Below are 25,209 nucleotides of genomic sequence, written 5' to 3' on the forward strand. Positions count from 1 at the left end.
ACTAACTTATATTTAAGAATATAAACAAAAATTTACATTTATAAATACATATAAAGCTGTGTACATGCAGTGAAAGAAAAAAAGCTAGCAAACAGAACATTAAACTCAGGCATCTAAGGAACCTAAGACAGGGTGGTGATAATGTTGGAGATGCTTCTTTCTCTCCTGTGTATGTTTTACAATAACAATGCAATTCCTGAGTGGCTGAAATTAATATATGTTTACATATGGTTAAAAATGGCCATAGGACATTAACAGAGGAGAATATATAAATGAATATAAATCAAATAATGTTTAGCATACCTCTAATATTCAGGTAAATAAAAGTAAAAATAAATAGATCCCATTTCACCTGTAAGACTCATAAAAATGTTGGAAGAGTTTTTGGGAAACAGATCCTCTGTTACAAATAGCTGGAGAGAAACGGCTGGACATTTCTGGAGGGTAATTTAGCCATAGCTCTCAAAAGTTAAATTTTTCTTAGGCATTAATACCTCAATTTCGACTCTAACAATTTCTTCGAGAGAAATACCCATGAACATGTAAAGATACATGCATATAAATGTTTCTTAGAGTGCTATGTGCATAACTGGGGGAAAAATAGAGGTATCCATAAGGCATCGGTCATTTTACATACATGCCACAAATCATCATATAGAAAAAATAAAAGAAGAAATCTGAGGATGTATAATGTGGAAAAATTGATATGTAACAAGTTTATACAATTGAATAATCTTAATATCAGTGTACTATTAATTTTTCTAGAAAGGGAAATATGGTTGACATTTTTTTCTTGACTTTCTGGAAGAGCCTCTTTAACCAAGACTCAAATTGTGAAACAATGTGTAATCTTCTGTTTTTAACCTACCTGTTTATAGCGTGCATGTTGTTAGTAGGTAACTTAATAATCATTATACCCCGAGGGTATGCTTACAGCTAAGCAATGAAGAGACTCCTACTTTTTGTTTAATATATTTCTGTATACTTTTTCTCTAGTTATGTATTATATTTGTAATTTTAAAATATTTAGATGACATACAGCTAGATCACTCTTTTGTGCTTATATTATACTTGAGAGCACAGATTTCCTTAAATTAGGTGATAGATTTTTATGTCCTTCAAGCAGTACTGATAGAAAATTAGATCAGTAAGGATAATCCATAAAAGCATGGAATGTGATGATTAAGTGGCAGTTGATATGGAAATCTGGCAAGCTCCCGTCTTCCTTTCCCTGACATCAAACCCCTGGCCCCATGTTGCCTGCTAGTGCTTCTGCTGGGGTGGCTCCCGCCAGGACGGACTTCCCCACAGGCTCCTGGCTGTGCACCTGTGCACCTTTCCTGCTGTGGCAACTAGAAAGGCAGAGCTTTCCCCAAGTTAGCTCAGCGGTGACAAAGTGGATGTTTCCTCTCACTATTTATATCTGATAGGTTTATATCTATCTGTGAACAAAGTCAGACATTCTCAGGAAGAAATGGGAAGAGATTGTTAAGCATATCAAAGGCATTCAGCCTCACTAGCCATTTAGGGGAATGCGAGTTAAAACCACGGTGAGACACGCTTTAGGAAGGCAGGACAGGATGTGAGAAAAGGAGTAAACAAAGTAAGTCAATTTCATAGAACCTATCAGTCTCTATGTATTATACAATTTTATTATACAGGATATAGTAGCAACAGGTGACACATGCCAAGGAGGGAAATGAAGCAGAGAAGAATGGGGTGTGTTACAATTTGAGAAAGAAACCCTTGAGTGAAGGCACGGAGCGCTAGGCAGAGCATCAAAGAGACAGCGAGGTGGAGGGCCCAGTGCAGAAGCCTCAGGGTGCAGCACATCTGTGTATTTCAGGGCACAATGTGGAGACAGGTGGAGCTGGAACTCGTGGCTTGTGAACAAGGAGAGTGACACTAGACACCAGGTCCCCAAGGTCATGTCAGGGTGGCAGCCACGAAGGGACCCTGAGGCCATTGTAAGTTTGCTTGCCGCTGTTACTTCGAGAGAGTTGGAAAGCCATCAGCCTCTTCTGAGCAGAAGAGTAACGTGACTTAGGTTGTAATGGAGTCGCTTTGGCTCTGGGGTGTTGGCCAGGGAGGATGTTGGAAAGATGGAAGCAAGCATACCAATTAGAAGACGATGGTAACAGTCCAGCCTGGAGGAAATGGTGGCTTGGATGAGCACATTGGCCATGAAACAGGATGGATCAGATTCTATTTATATTTTGAAGATAGAGCAAACAGAAATTGCTGACGTGTTGCGTGTGGGTTGAGAGAGCAGAGGGTCAGGAGTGCCTGCAAGGCTTTTAGGAAGGATAAGGCTGCATTCATGAGGTGGAAAGATTGCAGAGGTATGAGTTTGAGCAGAAATATTAGGAACTTGTTTATATGCATGTGAGGTTCAGGTCCCTATTGGGTGAGCTGAGTGGACCGTTGGACAGGCAAATCCACATTTCAGGACAGGGTTCAGGCTGCAGGTATGCATTTGGGAATTGGTGGTGTTGGTAAGTGTTCTTTGTGTATGTTGAACGGGAGAGCCGCTTCCTTTCGGCTGATGCAGGTGGCATGGGATGAGCTCACAGCTGCCCCCCAGCTGCCCTTGTGTGGACCATCTGCCCAGCAGGGACCTGTGGCCTGCAAATTGCACTACTGGAGGCTTCAGGGAGAAGGGAAGGCACAACGTAATTGTCTCTGGGTGAGAATGAAATCTTTCCTGCAAACATAACATGATAGCAGGGGGACCGAAAAGGCACACTTCAGAGCAATGGCCATAAAGTTAAATGGAGATGCCCCCCCCAATCCTTCTTCTGGATCTTTCTCCAGGCATATCCAGCTGTACCAGGTGTGGGTTCAGCAGAGGGGAGTGGAGTTAGGGTTGTGATTTCTGCCAAGCAGAAAGTGCTAAGATAATTTAAATACTGTGCATGCAAGGAATTAAGTATCATGAGAGATAAGGCAATGGATGACAGGGACAGATCGGGTTGCAGGGCCAAATCACTATTGGAACAGGAAGGACAAGGTGTGTGACCCGAGAATCTTGGGTCTCCCATAGTGACATAAACACCAGAGAAGACATAGAAAGTTTGGCTCTAAGGGTGTCTGGGCAGGAGGCGGAGCTGACACAGAGGTTTGGGAGTAGTTAAGGAAGGATCTGGCCTGCGGTCCATGCTTCTTCAGTCCTGCAAATGGAGGCCTAGAATGAAGGGAGGGTCAGTTGGAATGTGAGTCATGTTCCACATAGACCGGAAGCTCCCTGGCCCTGGGAGGAGGGCTTCTGCACCACTGTTTACATCAGCAGCTACTATTATTGACAACTGTGTGAGTTAAGTGTAGTACATGGCTCTAGGTTTCTGTGAAGATTAACCAAAATACTATACATAGATAGAGATATATAAATATATAGATATATGTATAGATTAAAATTTTTATTTAGGTTTCAGATATCCACACACTTCATTGGAAGCTTAGAGGTCTCTCACGAGCCTTGTGTTGTCTGGGACACATTAAAACATATCTGTTCTTTTCCGCCACCCTCTTCAGGAGGTCAGATATCTTTTGTTTAGTGATTTAAACCATAGCCAGGAAGACTCAAGGGTAAACTACTCCTGACTAAGAATCCTTAAAACAAAAGAATGGAGGAAATTTGGGGTATTAAAAAGTTAACTAGAAGAGACGTCCAGTCTGTCCTCCTAGGCTACCTACTGTCTGTGGTAATTATTAGACTGGTCATGGTTTTCCTTATATTCAAGACATTTAATGATATGGTCTGGATTCTCACTCTAGCTAGCTAGTTATTAACTTCTTCGTGGATTAATTCACTCTTTTGTCTATGTATAAAACTGGCAAGAGACCAAAGACTGGTGAGCGATTCCGCCTCCTTCCACCACTCGGTGGAAAAACAGTATAGAGGGAAAAAATAAATAATCAAAATGGTTACAATATTTTTTAAAAAAACAAAACTGGTAAAATAAAAACTAAACAGCAGTTCTACAAGTGCATTAATTAATGCACAGAATTAAAAACATGGGCTGACTCACAACTTTTTTGGTATAAGAAAAGTGGTTTTCCATGAAAATGGTGATACTTACAAATCCATTCATGCATATGTCCTGTGGCAGTATGAAAACATCACCATGTCTTTCAGGAGGATTTGCTGAAGAACTGGAGTTCTAGTAACATGGTAAATTTAGTTGATTAATACCGATGTAAAGTCCTTCATAATATGGATTTGTGAGCCTCATCAAAGGAAATAATCCTTACTTTGCATATGTTTGCACCATCGGGAGAATCCCTGTGGCTTTGTAGTGGCCAAGGACTGCCTTATGGAATAGCTTTGAGAACAGTTGTATCTATAGAAATCTTACAAGCTTATTATTTCCTGAGTCCCATTCCAAATAATGACTTTGGGTTTGAGGGATGGAAAGAAGAGACTGTAAGATGTTTTCAATGGCTAGTGTCATCACCAGAACTAAAAAGGTCATTTAAAGACAAAAATGTACACATTAGATCATAATGCTTTACCACATCAGACACCCAACAGGAAATGTGTAAAATATTAATATCATGGGCAGATATTATTTAAACATATCAGGTAATCAAATTGGAAATGCTTCTATTTATTAAAACAAACCATATCAGCTAGGCAATGGCAAATGAAATACATGCATGTTCTGTATTCCATTAAAAGGACAGAAAGGCCAGTCCTCAGAGCTCAGCCAGCCTTTTAGAGCAGTTTCCTTTTCAGAAGTATTCATTAAAAAATGTCATTTATAGGTAATTGCAAATGGTGTTCAAAATCTGTGGCAACAAAACTAGAATTAGGAATAATGCTTTACTCATTTAGGCTTAAATGTGTATGTAGTTGTGAATTAAAGCCTTAATGTAATACCTTCAGTGTATTCATAAACACATATATATGGAATAATATAATCCTTATTTGGAAGAAAACCCCTGAATAGAATTTTTAAAAACATTTTACTTTTTTTTTTTTTTTAAGTATTACTGTGTTTTATGGTGGTGATTTATCTCCCTAATGTGACTACAGATGATGGTAAAATTCCTTTCAGTTTTCATTATTTTAATTACATTCCCAGACAGGAGAGAAATATGAGGAGTTAATTAACGTGGTTTTGACATTACTTGTAAATATTGCTATTTATAATTCTAGTATACTATAACATGTGTTTCCAGCTCAAATTGAGCAATATGAGACGGGTAGTTACAGTATACCAAAAAAAGAGACATTTATTTTAGAGAGATATGAGGGAAACCTAGCAAATAGCACGACTCCATTAGCATGTAAGCTATGAATGGAGGTTTTGTTGTTATATTTAGTGCTCCATCAGAACCTGGAACAGTGCCTGGTACTTAACAGGACTCACTGAATTTCACTCATGATGTGAATAAATACATGAAGGAATAACACATTGGCGCTTTGCTGATGAGAGGAACCTGAATTCTCCTACCGCTTCCCACTGTACGTGCCTCCTTGCTCCCTCCTTGTCTCCACCCCCAACCCTTTCCCTCACTCTTGTCCCCCTTTTCTGATTTCCCAGAGCACTTCCCATCTCTGAAGAGCACCTGGGACTCTGCCTCTGAGCCCTCACAGTCTCGCTTGCAGGCAGAGCTGTGCCAGGTGCCCAGGGACTGAGGGAATGTCTTCATTTGCAAACCCAGTTTCATACCAGCAAGAGCATTTCAGAGTTTACGACTTAAAAATTGAGTGCCTATGTCACGTTGCAGCACTGCGCTCTGAGATGTGAGGCAGAAGTTACTTATGGTCCCTACTTGGTTAGCAGTTGAGGACAGGGATGATGACGTACGCCTGTCATTTTCCAAGGTGTTAAATAGCGGAGGTGCCTCTAGACCCAAGGAATCTGAGCCTGAGCCCGAACACACACAGAATAAATGATGAGAACGTGGGGCTGAAATAGTGTGTGGAGTATTGTTACCAAAGTAACACTCCTAGAATATGCCAAGAAATCAAATCAAAGCATGTCTTACTTGACACATTAGGAGATTAGCTAGCACCTCAACCAAACTAAAGTAGATGATGTCATGCTGCCAAAACTGGAGGGAAAAGCTGCTTGTTCAACCAGAACCGAAGGCCAAGACCACGGAGGGTAATAATTTGTCCTGTTTTACTAAGTATACAAAGAAATGACTAATTTAATTTTAGTCTGGCCAAAACTAGGAAAATGTCTAGGAAATTTTTCTGTATAACAAATAGCTGTTTAGACGCTGAAGAGCTGTAATAACATCTCCTTAACCACAATGGTGCCTATCATTTAATTTACTAGGAGAGGAGGGGAGTGTGGAATTACGATAATGTTCCAACCTTCCAACATAGGGCACCTTCATCATCAAAAGTGTCTTCCTCCCTCTTTCTCCTTAACCCCTTCTCATACTTTCTTCCTTTCTTCTCATGGTTTATCCCACCTTCGTCTTTGCACCTTTTGATTTTCAATTTATATCCCTGCCCACTTCTGTGGTTATTTATGCATCGTCTTCCCCAACCGCAACTGTCCTCTCATAGACAAAGAGCTCAACAAATATTGGCTGAATTATCGAATTATGATTCCCACAGAAGTTTAATTTTAACAGCAGTCTATGGGTTTGTGTGAGCGAACACTATTTATGAATTATTATTCAGTTTTTATCATGTAGCAGATTTCCTGTAATACAAAAGGTGATCCATAAATGCTGGTCAAAACTTTTTTTAAATATCAAGAGCTTTAAACATGAGGTGAAAATGTTGTATGTTTTACTGAAATATTATCTGGGCCATCTTCACTAAGATTTGCCAACCTGTTTATTTTTTTGTTTCTGCCCTTCTGAATTTACTACAAACCTAGACTGCAGCCTCAGGAAAAAGAGTCAGACCTCTGAACCTCTGGAGATCATTTTTCCATAAGGTTCTAAAGGATATATGTCAGTTTTATAGTCAACATACTAATCTTTTAAACTAAAAGAAGTGGAATAAATTAAACTCTGTTTTTCTGGTTAAGTTTCTGGGTTTTTTTTTACATCATGAATAATTTGCATTAAAAATAGAAGATCGTAGAATTTTTAAATAGAAAAACTAGTAGGAAATTCTCTTCTGGGTAGCTTAACATTTGAAATGAAAAAAAAATCTCGGAGACTATGTACGCTACTCTTTTGTTCATTGATCATATATGAGAAGTGTGTGCATGTGTGTTAGAATATTTGTGACTTACAGTTGCTGAAGTGAACCAAAGATACAACCTACTGCAAGGTTTGATGTCAGGCTTAGAGAATATTTTTGTAAACAGTGTGCTGTGGTCTGAATGTTGGTGTCCCACTAAAATTTGAATGTTGGAGCCCAAAATCTGATGTGGATCATATTTAGAGTCGGGGAGGTGGGGTCACTGGGAAGTGACTAAGTCATGAAGATTCTACCCACATGAATGGGATTAGCACCTTTTTGTTTGTTTGTTTGTTTTTGGTTTTCTTTTGTTTTGTTTGAGCACAGTCTCATTCTTGTAGACCAGGCTGGAGTGCAGTGGCACCATCTCGGCTCATTGCAACCACCGCCTTCTGGGTTCAAGCGATTCTCCTGCCTCAGCCTCCTGAGTAGCTGAGATTACAGGCACCTGCCACCAGGCCCAGCCAGTTTTTGTATTTTCAGTAGAAATGGGGTTTCACTGTGTTGGCCAGGCTGGTCTCAAACTCCTGACCTCAAGTAATCCCTCACCTCAGCCTCCCAAAATGCTGGGATTACAGGTGTGAGCCACCGTGCCCGGCCTTCGCACCTTAATTAGAAAAGCTTGAGGGATCTCTCTTGCTTCTCCTTCCATGTGACAATGCCACAGGGAGGTGCCATCTTTGAAGCAGAGATAAAGCAAATCTCACCAGATACCAAATCTATTGGTACCTTGATATTGGAATCTCCAGCCCCCAGAACTGTGAGTTATAAATTTCTGTTGTTTAAAAATCCCCAGACTAATGTAATTTGCTGTAGTAGGTCCTGGAATGAACTAAGACATAGTAATAATAGCATGAAACTCATGACCAAGAGATTTTGACACTAGCCCTAACTTGCCCTTTGAGGGCAGGCAATGCTGTTGTGATAGGCAGTTAACTTCTCTGTGTGTAATCTCTTCATTGGCAAAATAAACCTAATCATTTCTCCTAGCCTCCCTTACTCAGTTGTTTTGGAGATCATTTGAGTTCCTGCATAGAAAAGCATGTTGAATACAAATAATCAAAGAAATATTCAGAGATTTGGTTTATTCAGCAAATAGAGAAATATAGTAAGGTCATGTATAAGCAAATTCTACCTTAAGTAAAATATACCACAAATACAGGTGCTGAAAATCTCAAAGATAAGGTGAATTTTATGGTAGCACACAGTTGTAAGCTCTGGGAAAGGTGAACTTTGAGTTCTGGAAAAAGGCTTACATTTGAATTATGAGAAGGAACACTTATTCCAGGAGAACGTAATGAAAGACAAGTGAGAAAAATTCAGGAAGAGAAAATGAAAGGGCCACATCAGAGGATAAATCTGAGTAAGCAAAGTGAGGTCACCTGGTGGAAGCCCTTGGGTGGATGACAACCAAGAGTGTACATTTGGTCTAAGAGGCAACCATAAGTCATCATAGTCCCCTAAGTGGAAGCTGTGTATTAGGTAGGTTAAGGCGGTTACATGTCATAATTTGGAAAAGAGTTAGAAAAACCTGCTATGATGTCGTAGAGGTAGAAGGGAATAGAGAATTGGATTAAATTCACAGCAGGGCAGATTAAAAAGTTGAAAAAAATGATAGTATATTTTCACTGATGGCACAAAGAAAGGCACATGGGAGAGAAAACTTTGATTTAGCAAGCAAGGGTTGGGGCATGGAATGATTGTTTTGGTTTTAGATGTTCCATGAGATATAAACACATTTATCACAGAAAACAGATATTAAACCAGGGTAGAAAGGTGGACTTTCCAGGAGCCAGGAAACCCTGGAATGCAGGCATGTTGGATGCTATGACTTGCATTGTGGGTTTTCTTAGGCTCCATTAGACATTTTAAAAGCAAGTGGCTTCATAGGCCACGTCTGTAATCAGGCACACTTAGAAAGATAAGCAGACAGGATGCTCAATGGGCCGGTGGAAAAGTTAGAAGATTTCTTTTGGTAAAATCTTTACAGTAGACAAAACACAAAACAAAACAAAAACCAAACCAAACCACACCAAACAAAAAACCCTATTCTCTGGACCTCCTGTTACCATACCTCAGGACCTCCTGAGAACCATATGCATATCCAAGAGAACAAGCTTCCCTTAGATGAGTGTGAGGTCACTTCAGCTCAGAAACCGACACACCATAGGAGCCTTTCCCAAGTAATGCCCACATGGAGTTAAATCCCAGAATTCTCCCAAGAGGGCATCATGTGCAGATTCAAAGGCAGGTTCAAAGGCACAGCCCTGACTAGTCCAAATCTAGGGCTTCTCAAATGTTATAGGTTGTTCGTTCATAGTACCCCCAGTCAGATGCAATTTACCAGTCAGGGTTATTTTCACCATGAGCAATGCTATCTGCTAACACAGCTCGTATTTTACTTTTATTAGAGTTTTGGATCCCAGAAGTTATGCTAACCAAGATAAAATGTCCACGTAGAACAAAGGAAGGTTTAATGATCTTGTCAAGTGCAGGTACACAGTGCATTGGCCTCCATGAGAAGCCCATGGGCAACTGCAATCACATTAGACAAGTGAACATCGTTGCCAACAAACAGGTGAGGAGTCATGAAGGAACCAAGGACAGTGTGCTAAAGGGTGTGTTTTTGGCATATGATAGAAAGCCACGTCCTGTTTTAGAGGTCAGTAGAAGTTGGCGTTACAACTGATACTGAAAAAGGAGGGGAGAGGAGCAAGTTAAGAGCACCCGTTCATACAAGGAAAACTTACATATCTGTCATGCTTTCCACACTTTGTCTTTCATTTGTCATTTCATTTTGTATGAAGTATATCAACTAGAAAATATATTTTTAAAAATAATTCTATATTATAGAGGCTAGATTTCTAGTGCTAACCTGGACTTAAAGCGAGCTTTGGATCTTTTCATAATTGTGTATTTTTCTTAGAGAACACATTTTAGAGTTAAGTGTTGCAGCATAAAGCAGCTCTACTCTCTCCCTTCAAACTGATCTGGGTTCAAAATGTGGACTTTGCTGTTACCATGTATTGCATTTAGTTCATCTTACAAAGTTGTGTGGTCTTCAGTCACCTTTGTTAAGAATAATAATAATAATAATAATTACCAGGATTATGGTGAAAGTTAATGGAATGTAACTAATAGTGTCTCTTATGTTCATATATCATGAATAATATGGTTAACAATGCATATGCATATTTTCTGATATCATTGGTAAATCCGGGCCACCAGTGTAATTTATGTACAAGGTACCTTGCACAAAGGAACCTCAAGTGCATTTTAAAAAAATATATTAACAAACCCCTACATTCAAATAGGGAAAAAAAGGTTTACTGTGTTAGTAATATATAAACATTGAGTTCATTTCAACTGATAATTTTGTTAATATATCATAAAATAAAAATTAACTGAAATTACTTTACGCTTGCTGGCTGGGATGAAATTCTAAAAGATCTTTGTTTTTCTGGACATTTCCCCAGAGCACAGAGTTCTCAGTAACTTCACAGTGGTCTGACTGAAACAGTTGGAGAACACGACCTGATGCTGCCCCTACTTTCATATGAATCACTCAACCTATCTACTGCCTGCCCTATCAAATGAGGGGTTCGATTTGTATTAGATTCTAAGCTTCAAAGGGGATCAATGTGAAAGCTATTTATTTAAAGCATTACCTATTATCCAGAGGTAACCAAACCGCAAAGCCCGAGGGCATGACCCTCACAAGCACATTCTTACTTCTCATACAAACGCCAAGTTTGGGTTTCCCAAAACTACCCTCAGCCTTGATAATTCACTAGAAGGACTCATGGAACCCACGGAAAACTATTACACTCATGGTTACAGTTTATTACAGAAGAAGAATACATGTTAAACATCACCTGAAGAAGAGATGCCTGAGGCTGGACCCAGGAGGCTTCCAAATGTGCAGCTTCTCCTGCCTGCTCCCTGCGGAGTCAGGATGCATTGACCTCTGAGCATCAGTATGCAGCAATATTCAGGGAGGTTTGTCAGCCAGGGAAGACGGCCCAGGTTTCTGTGTCCAGAGCTATTACTGAGGCTTCACTATGTAGGCATGACTCATTGATTAACTTCCCATATGGTTGAACTCAGTCTTCAGGTCAGCTGACATCCTGTAAACCAAAGCTCCCACCATAAATGACACAGTTGGTATTTCTGGCATGGACCAACTTCACGCTAAGATTGTTAGATGTAGTTAGCCTTGCCCTGAAATCCAACTGTGGCCAGCTCCTGCCGTAAACAAAGATATAAGTATGGCAAAGATTCTCCTCCCAGAAACCAAGTACAAAGTCCAGGCATTTCTGAGGTTGGAGCCAAATTCTTGACTACACACCTTTAAATAAAATATGATATATTTCCAAAGATATTTATACAAAGTATTTCTGGACCTAAAATATTATAGAGAAAGAGAATGATAAAAAATAGTCCAAGTGAATGTAGGCTGCCATGGACAGGTGTTGAAGGAAAACGAGAGAGACTCACCCGTGAGTGGGATTGAGTGGCGTTCACTTGAGAAGTTGAGTGGTGGCTTTCCCATGTGCTCTTCTGCTGCACACATATTTGGAGAGCCTGTGGTGTGTCTGGCACTATGCTATGCATTTGTAGAGTAGAGATAGGTTGAATCATAGTACTCAGAGCTTCTGATTGGGTGAGCACGGAGGAGAAGATGAATATCACATCATCACACAATGTAAAATTTCACTTATACCAAGATCTTTAAGGGAACAGTTCATAGCACCATGAAGGTGTAGAGTAGAAGGGATCGATGTCATTATACTTTAATTCTGCTTCCACTGCCGAAACTGACTTCAATCAACTCGCCAAATCCATTTGTAAAATATATGGACTTACATGGTCATGATAAACCTGATCTTACTAGAACGTTCTACAGAAACAAAAATGCACCATGCAAGTCATGTTATTTCCCGATGACATTAGACGAAATGATTCAGTACTTTTAAATCCTAAAAGGAGTGTAAAACCCAAAGTCATTTTGAAAATGTAATCTCACTTATGAACTATTTTATTTGGGATATTACAAATGGAAAAAACGTCCTTCTTAGGATTATAACAGCATTAAATACATAGAAAAAGGTAATGTTTTAAATAGGCCTTTGAGAACTTGGTGAAAATTATTAATTTAAGAGTACTCTTCAAAGTAGTCCATTTATGCAGTTCACACCTTGCTCTATGCACTTTTATTCATAATTAAGTAGGCCTTCCATTTCTACAAATGGTTGGAATTATTATCTAAAGATAGAGTAGTATTTATATATTGCTTAAATGAAACATAGATTAAAAACTGATTAAAACGGTAAGAAATAGCACAGAGTTCATTTTAAATCATTGTTATAAAATCAAGGTCAAGCATAAAATACTTTAAGCATTTTTCTCAAAAGAAGAGCCTTTGAAGTTTTTATTCATATTAATGAAATCCTGAGGGTTTGATAAGGTCCATCCTTATTCTGTGAATTTTATCAAAGAAAAACATTATATAACTTTTACTTTGAATTATGATTTTAAAGAGTGGAAATAGAGAGTCAAAAAATTACTCAGTTGACAAAATGTCTCATTTCTCCCTCTAGAGAGAGATAGCTAAGATCTAAGTGATTTGACTACGTTATTAAAATTCAGTTGGACAGTCACAAATTGCTATCTTCACAGAGGCAAACATCAACACATAATCACTAATTTTTCCAAGAACACATGTGCAGAACAATTTTGTGCAGAGACCCCATCACGCTGGAAAATTTTATACAGAGACCTCACCATGCAATGTAGGCTTTATTTGATTGGCTGGAAGCCAAAGGCTGATCAATTTTAAGGATTGAAGCAATCCCTGTTTTATATCAAATAATCTCTCACTTAACAAAGGTAACTCTGGGTATTTTATAAAAGAATAAGCTCTTTTTCACTCTGGCCTAGTGTTGTATCCATTTCCCCATTGGATCTCTCTTCACATTTTTACCTATAGAATCTCTGTCAGAAATGGTCTTTGTAAATGGATCATCACACCTGGTATTTGAAGATTATGAGGAATCTAAGAAGTGTATTAAAATTCCATTCATTCGGACCATCTATGTCCCACCCTATGCTCTGTGAACTCCACCTGGCTCCACCACAAACCTCACCTCTGCACAGCATTGCAACAGAACAGGTGTGGAAGATGACTTTGCCATTTCCAGAGGCGTGGTACTAAGCAAATCACCTACTATTTCTGGACTTAGGTATCCTCATATATATAGATGGGATATTTGTCTAGGACTTCTCCAAGGTCCCATCTGGCTTGGGTTTACCATCATAGATTTTGTTTTTCATTTGTTATTCCAAATATAGGCCAAACTCTTTACATCTTAAGAACTTTGTTTATGTAGTTTGGTTTAACCTGTCAGGTCCTTCTCACTTCCCTAATTAGAAAAAACCCTCCTGAAGCTAAAGGCCCAGTTTAATGATTACTCCATTTGTAAATATTGCTTGTAACTCTACCACCTAGGTTGTATCAGTTACTCCTGTACAACTTCGGCTCTTTGTTCATGAAGCCCATGTAATTATCCCATCATTTTACACTAACTTCGTAGAAAACCTTGTCTTAGTTATTTTTATGACTAAAGAGCTGTGTCTCAGTCATTTTTAATTTTTATTTTTTCCTGAAGAAAGTGTGGGATGTACAAGAAGCCCTCAATATATATTTCTAATCATTGCCATGCCATTACAAAAATTTATTTGTATAAATAAAAAAAATTCCAAATTCGACTTGATTCTTTGTAACTGTCAAGATAGCTGGGCTACACTGCCGTAACAAATGACCTCCATGTCTGAGCAGCTTACAAGTGTTCATTTCATGACTCATGTCCATGCTGGATCAGCTGTGACTCGGTTGCTTGTCCTATTAACTTTGGGCCCCAGCCTGAGGGAGTAGCCTGTATCTGTAATATGTTCAGTCTTCTTCAGAGAGAAAGATGCTGTGGCAAAGCAAACATAGGCTTTGAAATATTTTGGAGGAAACAGCTTTCATTGGCCATGTGAGTACTTAGGAGTTCACTGGAGTGCAAATGTTTACTCCTCTGCAGGGAGGGGCACCATAGAAAAGGACTGTAAAATATGGCAAATTAGAATACAGTCTGCCATACTCAGGCCCCAGTGCAATTTGATGTGGACAGTGTTTGCATTTATGACGTGATTTCCGTTTGATCCCCATGCAGTTCTCCTCCTCACCAATTAAGAACTCATAGGACAGCATGTTAGGAGTAGTGTGTATTCATCTATTCTTGCATTGCTATAAAGAAGTAGCAGAAACTGGGTAATTTACAAATAAAAGAGGTTTAATTGGCTCACAGTTCTGCAGGCTGTACAGGAAGCATAGCAGCTTCTGGGGCGGCCTCAAGAAACTTACAATCATCGTGAAGGGGAAGCAGGTGTGTCTTCCATGGCCCAAGTAGGAAGAAGAGAGAGAGGACAGGTGCTGCACAAACAGCTCTTATGAGAACTCTACCATGAGAACAGCACTGGGCGGATGGTGCTACACCATTAAAACCACCTCCACAATCCAGTCACCTCCCACCAGGCCCCATCTCCAGCACTGGGGATTACATTTTAATATGAGATTTAGGTAGGGACACAGATCCAAACCATATCACAGTATGATGTCAATTATGTAAACGTTTGGTAATGTTTGTCTAGATGTAAAAAAATAAAAAATATTTGATTAATATATACCGGTATCATGAAACTCAGCAGTAGGGGGCTACTTCTGGGATTCAATATTTATCTCACCCATACAGATTTGGCAATGCAAGTATAAAGCAAGAGAACAAGACACCATCTCTGAAGTGGCATGATAAATGCAGTTGAATTCTAAGTCAAGGATGTCTACGTAACACCCCACTAGTGAAAATTCTACAGAAAGCCTGTCTTCACTCAGAAAGTCAGCAGACTCCAAGGTTTCATACTGCATGACCCATGAAAATGAAATTTTCTCAGAAGAAAATGGTTACACTGTTATATGGTAAATCACAGTTACGATTAATGAAATCAGGAAAATTAAATTCATGTTTCAAGCAGTAAACTGTCATAGGAATTAGCATACTCAGTCATCTGGCATTGTACCAACTGGAACTCAATTAATCAATACTTCTGTTAAACTCATTAGTGCCTACAGTGGCAAAATGGCAATTAAAAAACAAGTTTTTCTGATATATGAGACTATACCTTCGTAACTAGCACATTTCACCATGAAAATAGAATTTCTGATATTTAAACCTTTTTTTTTTTTATAGAATATGCTTTTGATTTTTGTTGTTTTTATTTTGTTCTGTTGTTCAGACTAGCGAATTAAAATTGGGATGTGGGTGTATTTTCTTCTGAATAAAAAAAAAATGTAGATAATTTTTTTTGATGCCTCGACTTTAAATTGCAAAGACAGATTTTAGTATGCAATAAGATACAACTCTATGGTTACTTCTTCTTTTACAGTATAACTGTCATAGCCTTGTCCATTAGTTTTAATAATACATCTTTTTGTTATAATGAAAATAATTTGTCTTAATTAGAAACATTTTGAAAATAGAGACTACAGAAAAATATTTAAAACCATAGCTTCAAGAGTAGTAGGTAACTACTCTTGATATTTTGGAGTATTTTCATTTCTCTCAAGCTCTCTCCATATGCATGTTTTTGTGTTTATTTGTGAATGTGTATGGCTGTATGGATTACTGGGCATGGACATTTGTAGGTATGTATGCTATGTTTTCCCATTGAGCATCACATCTTCAACATTGTTCCATGTTAGAAATACTTTGCGAGTGAATTGTAATGTCCATATAATATTCTACCCTAAAATGGATTAGAATTGATTTAGCAATTCCCATGTTTGTTATGTTAAGTAATATTATAATCAACAACTTGATATGAATTTTGATCACCACTTCTTAGTCTTTGTTTTTTTGTTTGTTTGTTTGTTTTTTACCCCCTCTGGAGTTTTTCTCTTACTCATTTCCCCCACTTGTCTCATCTTCCCAACTCCCTTCTTGCCCGCTCTCCATCCCCTTCTCTTCCACATTGTCCAGATTCTGTATCATAAGGCCTGACAATGGAGCTACCAAATTTAGAAATCTCCTTGTGTGAGGCAGTTCCAGTGCAGGGAGATAGAAAAGCTGAGTAAGCAGAAGTGAAACTGCCCATAACCAGTGCAGTTAAGCGACTATGCCTGTATTATCTGTATCTCAAAAGTTAATACAACTCTAACATGTGCCAAGTAGTTTTGAAGCTGTACTGTTCGGATATTCTTAAATAGTAGCATTTACAAGTCACTGAAAATAATTCATTATCTGTGTTCTTAAAAGGAAAAGCATTTATCTCAAAAGAGACTACAAAATACAAAGGCAGTGCACGCTACTAAAAGTTCATCTTGCAAGAATTATTGATTTGTATTTTGGAGTTAAATGTATTACTCCTGAGATTTTAAGAAAGTTTCACGTGTTCTAAGTGTTCCCAAAGCATGAGAATTGGTCCATTTCCAAGCGATGGTTTCTTTTCTGAGGCTTATTCCATTGCACACGGCCACCTTCTAGACTGGGGAAGATGGTCCTTCAGGGGAGCAGTGCTCACAGGGGCACAAGACCTCCTTCTATTATCATAAGTGCCTTCTTTTTTATTTAACTACTTTTTTCATAATCACTTTCTTACATAAATATTGAGTGAGCATCTACTTGTAACAAGGTAGTCACATTAGTGCTTGAGAACTATCCGTGAACAACGTAGACAAAGATCCTTGCCGTCATAGAGTTTACCATTTCCTGGGAGGAGATAAGAAAATACATTTTTAAAATAAATTATAGAGCATGCTATACCAACTCATTACATTATATAATAATACCTCTTAAAAGTAAATTGTGGAGCATGTTATAAAATAATAAGTGTCAGGTGAGAAGAAAAATTGATCAAGTACGAAGATCACAAAGAAAACTCACTGCTTTGTCCTGAGCCTCAGGACTACATCCCCAAATGAAGAATCAACAAAGACTGAAAAATGAAAACGTGAAGGAAGGGAAGCAGCATCTCAGAGGAACGTCCTTGAAGCCAAGGGACGTGGGCTTAGCCACCTGCTGCCACTGCTGCTGTTGGTTCAAGAATGATGAGGTCAGGGTGGCAGGCATTGGTTGGAGTGACGTGGGTTGCTCGACAGATAACATGAGGATGGCAGATGTAGTTGGATGTTGGGGACGAGGTGATATCAAGTCGAGAACATTCTTGGAGAACTTTGCTAAATGGAGCAATATTTAGGGAGGAAGGTGGGGTCAAGATAAAATATTTTAAAATGAAATAGGAACCTGTGTGGATGTTGGAGGGATTGATTCTGCTGAGAGGAATCCCTGATGGGTTAGACAAAGCAGAGAATCGTTGAAGGATGTGCTTAGAGGAGACAGAAGAGGCTGGAAGGGATCCTACAAACCCGTGCAGGGGGAGATGCAGACACTCACCTGCCCCTCCATCTCTCCCGCCCCTCACAGCCTCCACAGGCTCCTCCCCACCGTCACCATTCAGCTTGGTCTGCCTCACTTTCCCCTTTGTCACTTTGATGAAGCCTGGACTCTGTTTTTGTGCATGCTGAGATGGCCGACATGAGTAGGCAGCCCTGCAGCCCTATCCTCTTGACATGGGAGAGTGTGGTTCACTGCACATGCTCATCCACTTGGCTGGGAGTAGAGAGGGTATCCCTTATCCTGCACTGCTTCTTTCAGGCCATTCTCCCTCGCTCCCTACAAATCCCACCTCCGATTCTGGGACATGAGCTCACTGCATCCACTGCCTACAGGATGGTTGCCACCTCCCTACATCCAGCACACACCACCCCCCACTCCTATTCTCAGTCACTGAATCATGTTTTAGGGACATACTCTCCATACTTCTACTTGATTCTTGTAGAATCATCTGTTCTTGTGTTCTTGTAGAATATTTGTATAGATGGCTTTGCAACAACCTGAGCCTCCATTTCTTGAATTCCTTTTCTGCAAAGATCTCCTCCAGTCTGCCTCAGCCGTTCTTGTTGTTCATCCAGGTCCAGGAAACTTGTGCTCACCAGTGACTGCAGCCCTTCCATGCTCAGTTTTATGAATTCATCTCTTTAATTGGCTATCTTTCCAGCTCACATCTTCTTCAATGCTCAGGCCCCCAATACTTCTACCCTGCCAGGATCTCTGATCCATGGAGCCCACAGGCTTTGCATGGCCATCTCTGCTCCCGCCCCACCCTCCTGGCACCCTCAGTCTCTCATCCTTAGAACCATGTGTTCTGCTCACATCTGCCTTGTGGTCACTTCCTTACACATTCCCTCTTCGTTCCTCACCTTCTTGTCCTCTCTCTCTCCTTTACTTCTTTATGTTCTGCTTTTTTCTCTTTTCTTCTGATCTTCACCCTTTTCTTTGTTTCTTGTTCTCTATCACCTAAAGCTTAAGTTAGCAATGGATGTTTTTTCTCCAGTGCCAGTAGAGGCCACCCTGCACTCCTTTGGCCTGCAGTGGGGAGTTGCTGCTCAAGGTGCAGAGACTCAAACTTTCAGAGGCCACCTGATCAAACAGAGCCAAAAAGTCTCCACTTTTTCCCTTGAGATAATTTGTGAATAGAAGTACAACACTCAGCCTTGAGAAATAGGTAGTACTACATGTGTCCATGCCAAAAGACATAACAAAAGTGGTTCGGGGATGGGCATGTGGGGAGTGGATGGGCTATCAATTTGGAATTTCCCACTTTTATGTGTATAATGTCAATATGAAAAGACCAGTCCTTAAATACTTTGTGGGGCCCTGATACACACCCTTGTCTAGATGCAAATTCGTTATTTCAAATATTCTGCCTTCTAGCATAATGAGCAGGCTCATGCTTTGAAAATTGATACCGTAATATATCCTGTCACCAATTAGCTCCTCAGAAATCTTATTTTACATGGAAAACAATTCATCTTTAATGATATCCGTAATTATACCTAAATAGGTTTGGAATATTCCTTCTACATTCATTTCTACAAATTGTTGTCATGTGAGCTTCAATGCAGGAAAAACACATTGATATTTATCTAAGCTGAAGCACTTATTATACTCATCTGTTATTTCGTATAACCACCTAAAAGAAGTAATTCTTATTTCTTTTAAATTAGAAAACTTTATCTCTGTTTCCTGTGATAACAATGTTGAAATAAATTCTTTCTTTAGTCTGTAGAGTATCTATGAGTTTTTATCCTTTAGTAAGTTTTGAGCTTTCTTCCTTTGACTGGACTTTCACATACTACTAAGTCACACCCTTGTGATGTGTATAAATGTGAATTTTAATGTTTTATTCTTTTATTTTAATTTTTATTTTTTGAGACAGAGTCTCACTCTGTCACCCAGGCTGGATTGCAGTGGTGCGATCTTGGCTCATTGCAACCTCCGCCTCCCAGGGTCAAGTGATTCTCCTCCCTTAGCCTCCTAAGCAGCTGGGACTAAGGATGAGAGCCACCACGCCCGGCTAATTTGTGTATTTTTAGTAGAGATGGGGTTTTGCCATGTTGGCCAAGCTAGTCTCGAACTCCTGGCCTCAAGTAATCCGCCCACCTCAGTCTTCCAAAGTGCTAGATTACAGGCCTGAGCCACCATGCTAGGCTAAATGCGAATTTTGAATAGTTGAATTCAGTGGCAATGCTTACAGGGCAAAGAGAAAAGGCAAGGACAGTGGAAAGTGAGACACTGGAAAACAAAGCTATTGAAACCAAAATAGAGTACACTGTGGACTTATTGATTCTATCTTTGGACTTACTTCTTGGTTTTTGATTCCTGTGTTTGCAGCCTTTGATATAAAGAAAAGTGTATATAGTCTCAAAATGTGCCTATACAGCAGACACTGGAAATTCATGAGAGATATGACCTAAGAATGGCACCACCCCCCAAATGTATGAATACCATTACAAGATATACTCTGTCTCACAATATCATCTTTACAACAGATTATTTCTCAAAAGATATTTGTACAAGAGCTTCATAAAGATTGAGCTTACATCCTGTGTTTCCTGTGCACGTCCTGATGTCACCAATTCACAACCTCACTAAATCGACCCCTCCCTGGGGACTTTGATCTTGTTCCCCAGGTAGGCTCCCGCAGACAGAGCCAGGAATCACTTTTCTTTGCCCATGTGGAGCATTAGATGAACTCATTTGAATCGCAGATACCAGTTTCTGCTGAAGTCATCATTCTAACCCTCGAGCTGTTCATTGACTCATTCATTTTATGGATTCCAATTTAGATGTACTAAAAGGAGTAACCGCTACGACCAGCAGGGTTGCTTTCTGGTATTTAAGCAAGGATTCCCTTTCGTCTGTCCTTCCTTGGAACCTGTGACGGCAGCCGCGGATGGTGTACCCCACATCTCTCCACTTCATCTTTCCAAATTCTGGTGCAGAACCTTCCTTCCCAGTCCACCCTGTTTCTTTGTCTGTGCACATTCACATGCACCCCGTTCCTGTGGTTTTGTTTTATTATTCCTCTTTTCCATCATTTTCTCATCAACCATTCCCTGGTTGATTTTTCCTTCAAACTAAGTTAATCTCATCATTTAAGACACTTCCATTTATCAACGTAGGCTTCCTTATCCTTCAGTGTAACTTTGCGTTACAAAACTATCCCTTCAGCTGTTAAATGGAATCTTGTATGTTGAGGGCCAAGAATGCATGTCACTAAGTTTAAGTTTATATGAGCAGAGAACCTTCCGTATCAAAGTATATTATTATAAGACTGGCTAGGGGTATATTTTTGCAATAGTATATATAGATATATATCTTCTGTATGTCATTCTTTTGTATTTCTGGACTGAAAAAAATGTGTTTTATAAACATCTTTTCATAAATAACCACCTTTTCTTTAAAATCACTGCTAATAATATTTTCAACAGTACTAAATATTTGACAATTGTAATTAGACACCTGTAGTTCAGGACCACCTGAAATACCATTCTATTTTCAGAGATCAAATCACACAGATGTTGCAAGGAGCATAATAGGATCTGAAATGAAAAATCTGGCCTGAAAATTAAATTCCATCTAGTATCTGCACTTTAGAACAGTGAAGGAAATTGAGCAGTTCAAAGTACATATTTACAAGGAGTAGCACAAAGGTGAAATTAAAGTGGTACTGAGTAAATTAAGTAACTTCTCAGGCTTTTGCTATAAAATCAGAACTGTATAAATCCAGATCAATTAACTGAATTAAAAACTCAGAGAATTTAAGTAGTTAGTAATTGAAATAAGTCCTAAATGTTTTTTAAAAAACATCAACTATGCCTAGAGAAGGTTGAAAAAAAATGAGTCTTTTTCTAATTACTCTCTTTAATAAGATATTTCTTTTTGATTTGGTGATCTCTGTTGTTAGTGGGACTGCAATAGAATGAGCTCCCCTGTTGGGCAGAACACATGGGTCCAGCTGAGGATATGCAGGTATTAAGGGAGGGATCAATGTCCTGACAGCTTCTGATTCTTCCTGACATTGGCTTTTGCCTGTAGAAAATGCCAGCTTGTTATGAACCCCATACAGCAATCACAGCAAAAATAAATTCAGTATGAGCACTAAGTAAGTATATATAGTTATAAAGAGAGAGAGAGAGAAATATCACCAGGATAGTAAGAAGATTAGAGAAAATAAAAACCACGTGTCAGGAAAGAAGTGCTCCATCCAAGATATACAGAGCAGAAGTGAATAAATAAATAATAGATAAAAATCATTGATTGTTTTGAAACCAAGAAAATATACACTTACCTTTACTTATACGGAGAGAAAATGGATAGAGTTCAAAAGTCAGACTAGCATAGGGAGCGCATGATGGAAGCAAATACATCTAAATCAGTCGAGATGAGGTTTGACGTGCAATTATTGGCACCCAACTATATTTCCTAATCACTTATGACAAAAAGGAACGTAGGAGCTGGAACTGCAGTGTCAGGGACTGGGACTTGCTATAAGGAAGCATTCTGTATTAGTTTTTCTGTGGCTGAGTAGCAAATGGCCACAAACGCAGCAGCTAAAAGCAGGGCATAAGTGTTTCCTCAGGGCTCTGTCGGTCAGGAGACCAGGATCCCTCACGCCAGTCTTCTGTCGGGGCCTCAAGAAGTGGCGCTCAAGGACTCCTTAAGTCTGTGATCTCACCTTAGGCTGGAATTATCTTCCACACTCGTATTGAAATTGGCAGAATTCGGCTCCTTGCAAGTATAGGGCTGAGATGCTCAGGACCCCCAAACTGCCCACTTCTGTCAGCCGACTGTCCCTCCCCACACTGGGCAGTGCCTTCCTGGAGGCCAGCTGGAGAGGACCACTTCTGCTTCCTTCTCTGACTTGGAACACTTTTCAGGGCTCTGCTAAGTAGGTCAGGTTCTCCCATATAAACTCTCTTTTGGTTAACTTAAAAATCAACCGATTAGGGCACCTTTCTACATCGCAAAATGTCTTCACCTTTGCCCTGTGAGGTAACATAATCATGGGAGTGATGCCACGTCACCTGTAAGGTTCGGGCATTATTGGTTAAAAGCCAGTAACAGGTCCTGCCCACTTGCAAGGGGAGGGGATGTCAGGAGCATGGAGGTGCTTAGAATCCTGCCTTCCCCCACCCTGGCAGGGCTTCTACACCTGAGACTACATTGCTAAGAGACATCATCTGATCTGCTGTGGATCTGGAAAATTCATATTTAAAAAATAAATCCTGGGGCCAGAGGCAGTGGCTCATGCCTGTAATCACAGCACTGTGGGGGGGCCAACGCCAGTGGATCACCTAAGGTCAGGAGTTTGAGACCAGCCTGGCCAACATGATGAAACCCTGTCTGCACTAAAAATACAAAAAATTAACCAGATGTGGTGGCAGGCACCTGTAATCCCAGCTACTTGGGAGGCTGAGGCAGGAGAATCGCTTGAACTAGAGAGGCAGAGGCTCTGTAAATCAAGGTCCCGCCACTGCATTCCAGCCTGGGCAACAGAGAGAAACTCTATCTCAAAATAAATAAATAAATAAATAAATCCTTGGGCTAAAGAAATAAGGTGAGTTAATGATAATAACTGCTAATGTTTGTGAATATTTATTTTAAATGTCAAGTTAATCTAAAGTCAAATATTTGATGTGCTCTAACCCAATTAATCCACACACTAGTCCTGTGACATACATTCTATCCTTATCTGGGTTTCACCCATGAAAAACCTGAGAGGAAGGTAATTTGAGTAACTGTCATCTTCTTGATCAGTTTGGGCTAATCAAAACTTACATATGTTTATCTATGTCATCTGTACAGTCATGCACCACATAAAATGTTTTAATCAGCAACGGACCACATAAATAAAGATGATTGGATAAGATTCTCATGGAGCTGGAAAATTCCTGTCACCTATTCACATGGTAGTCATCATCATGCCATGGCGTGGTGCATTGTGGACATATCTGTGATGATGCTGGTGGCAACAAACATGTAGTGTGTTATAGAAAGGCCTAGCACATACAATTATGTACCGTGCATAATGCTTGATCATGATCATAAACAACCATGTTACTGGTTTATATATTGACTATACTTTTTATTATAGAGTCTACTGCTGCTTCTTGTTATTATTTTTAGTGTTAACTATAAAACAGCCCTGGGCAGCTCTTTCAGAAGATGTCCAGAGGAAGGCATTGTTCTCATGGGAGATGACAGCTCCATGGGTCCTAATGCCCCTGGGGAGCTTCCAGTGGGACAAGATGTGAAGGTGGAAGGTAGTGTGATATTGATGATCAATGTTTAGGCCTAGGCTAATGTGTGTGTTTGTGTCTTCATTTTTAACAAAAGAAGTTTAGAAAGTAAAAAAAAAAAAAAAATGAATAGGAGAAAGCATACAGAATAAGAATATAAAGAAATAAAATATTTTATACAGCTGTACAAAGTGTGTTCTAAGCTATGTGTTATTATAAGAGTAAAAAAGTTAAAAAAAATCAAAAACTTTATAAATACAAAATGTTACAGTACACTGTTAACTTATTATTGAAGACAAAAAATGTTTAAATGAATTTAGTGTGCCTAAGTGCACTGCGTTTATAGAGCCCACAGTAGTGTACAGAGATGTCCTAGGTCTTCATACTCGCTCATTCACTGACTCACCCAGAGCAACGTCCAGTCCTGCAAGCTCCATCCATGGCAAGTACCCTGTACAGGTGTAGCGTTTTCTATCTTTTATGCTGAATTTTCAGCTGTACCTTTTCTGTGGTTGGATATGCTTAGATACATATATACATATCATTGTGTAACCATTGCTTTCAGTATTCAGGACAGTCCCATGCAGTACAGGTGGGTGGTCAGGAGCAACAGGCTGTGTCATAGAGCCTCGGTATGTGGTAGGCTATGTGTAACCATTGCCTTCAGCATTCAGGACAGTCCCATGCAGTACAGGTGGGTGGTCAGGAGCAACAGGCTGTGTCATAGAGCCTCGGTGTGTGGTTGACTAGTCCACCTAGGTTTCTGAGAGTTCGCTCTACGATGTTTGCCCAAGGACAAATCAGATAAGTATGCATTTCTCAGAATGTGTCTCCATTGTTAAGTGATGCATAGTTGCGCTATTATCCTAGCTGTATGTGTTTTCTAATTCCTATGAACTATCTACCCGCCTTCAATTCAATGTCTATAGATTTGCCTTATAATTGATACTTCTTGCTTCTAAATATGCCTATGCATTTTAAACTATAATATGAAAGTTAAATCACAGGAGACCTTTATTGTGTTATAAAATTATACATCATTAACCTTTTTTAACTTTTAAAGTTTGTGCAGTATCTGCATATCACACATTTAAAATCCTAATTCATTAAAATAAAAATTGAACATTCTGATGTGAGTTTTTAAATGCACAAATGTTGACAAGAATTTTAGATAAAACTTTAGTTTAAATTTAAGAGACAGTTTTCCCTTCAGAAACAAAAACAAAAAAAAATCTTTTCTGATTCTTCTAGGTGACAGAGTATGTTTTGCTCATAAGTTCTGGGGTCACACGACCTCATTGTCGAGGAA

The 25,209-nt window shown here is 39.3% G+C and overlaps 1 protein-coding gene across 1 annotated transcript in view; it reads left to right on the forward strand.

The window, feature by feature from the left end:
* CSMD1 (CUB and Sushi multiple domains 1) overlaps positions 1-25,209 on the forward strand; it is a 2,061,182-nt gene that overhangs the window by 1,138,904 nt on the left and 897,069 nt on the right. The gene's annotated exons all lie outside the window — the stretch shown is intronic.

Source organism: Theropithecus gelada, chromosome 8, assembly GCF_003255815.1.
Source record: "Theropithecus gelada isolate Dixy chromosome 8, Tgel_1.0, whole genome shotgun sequence".
NCBI classification, from domain to species: Eukaryota; Metazoa; Chordata; class Mammalia; order Primates; family Cercopithecidae; genus Theropithecus; species Theropithecus gelada.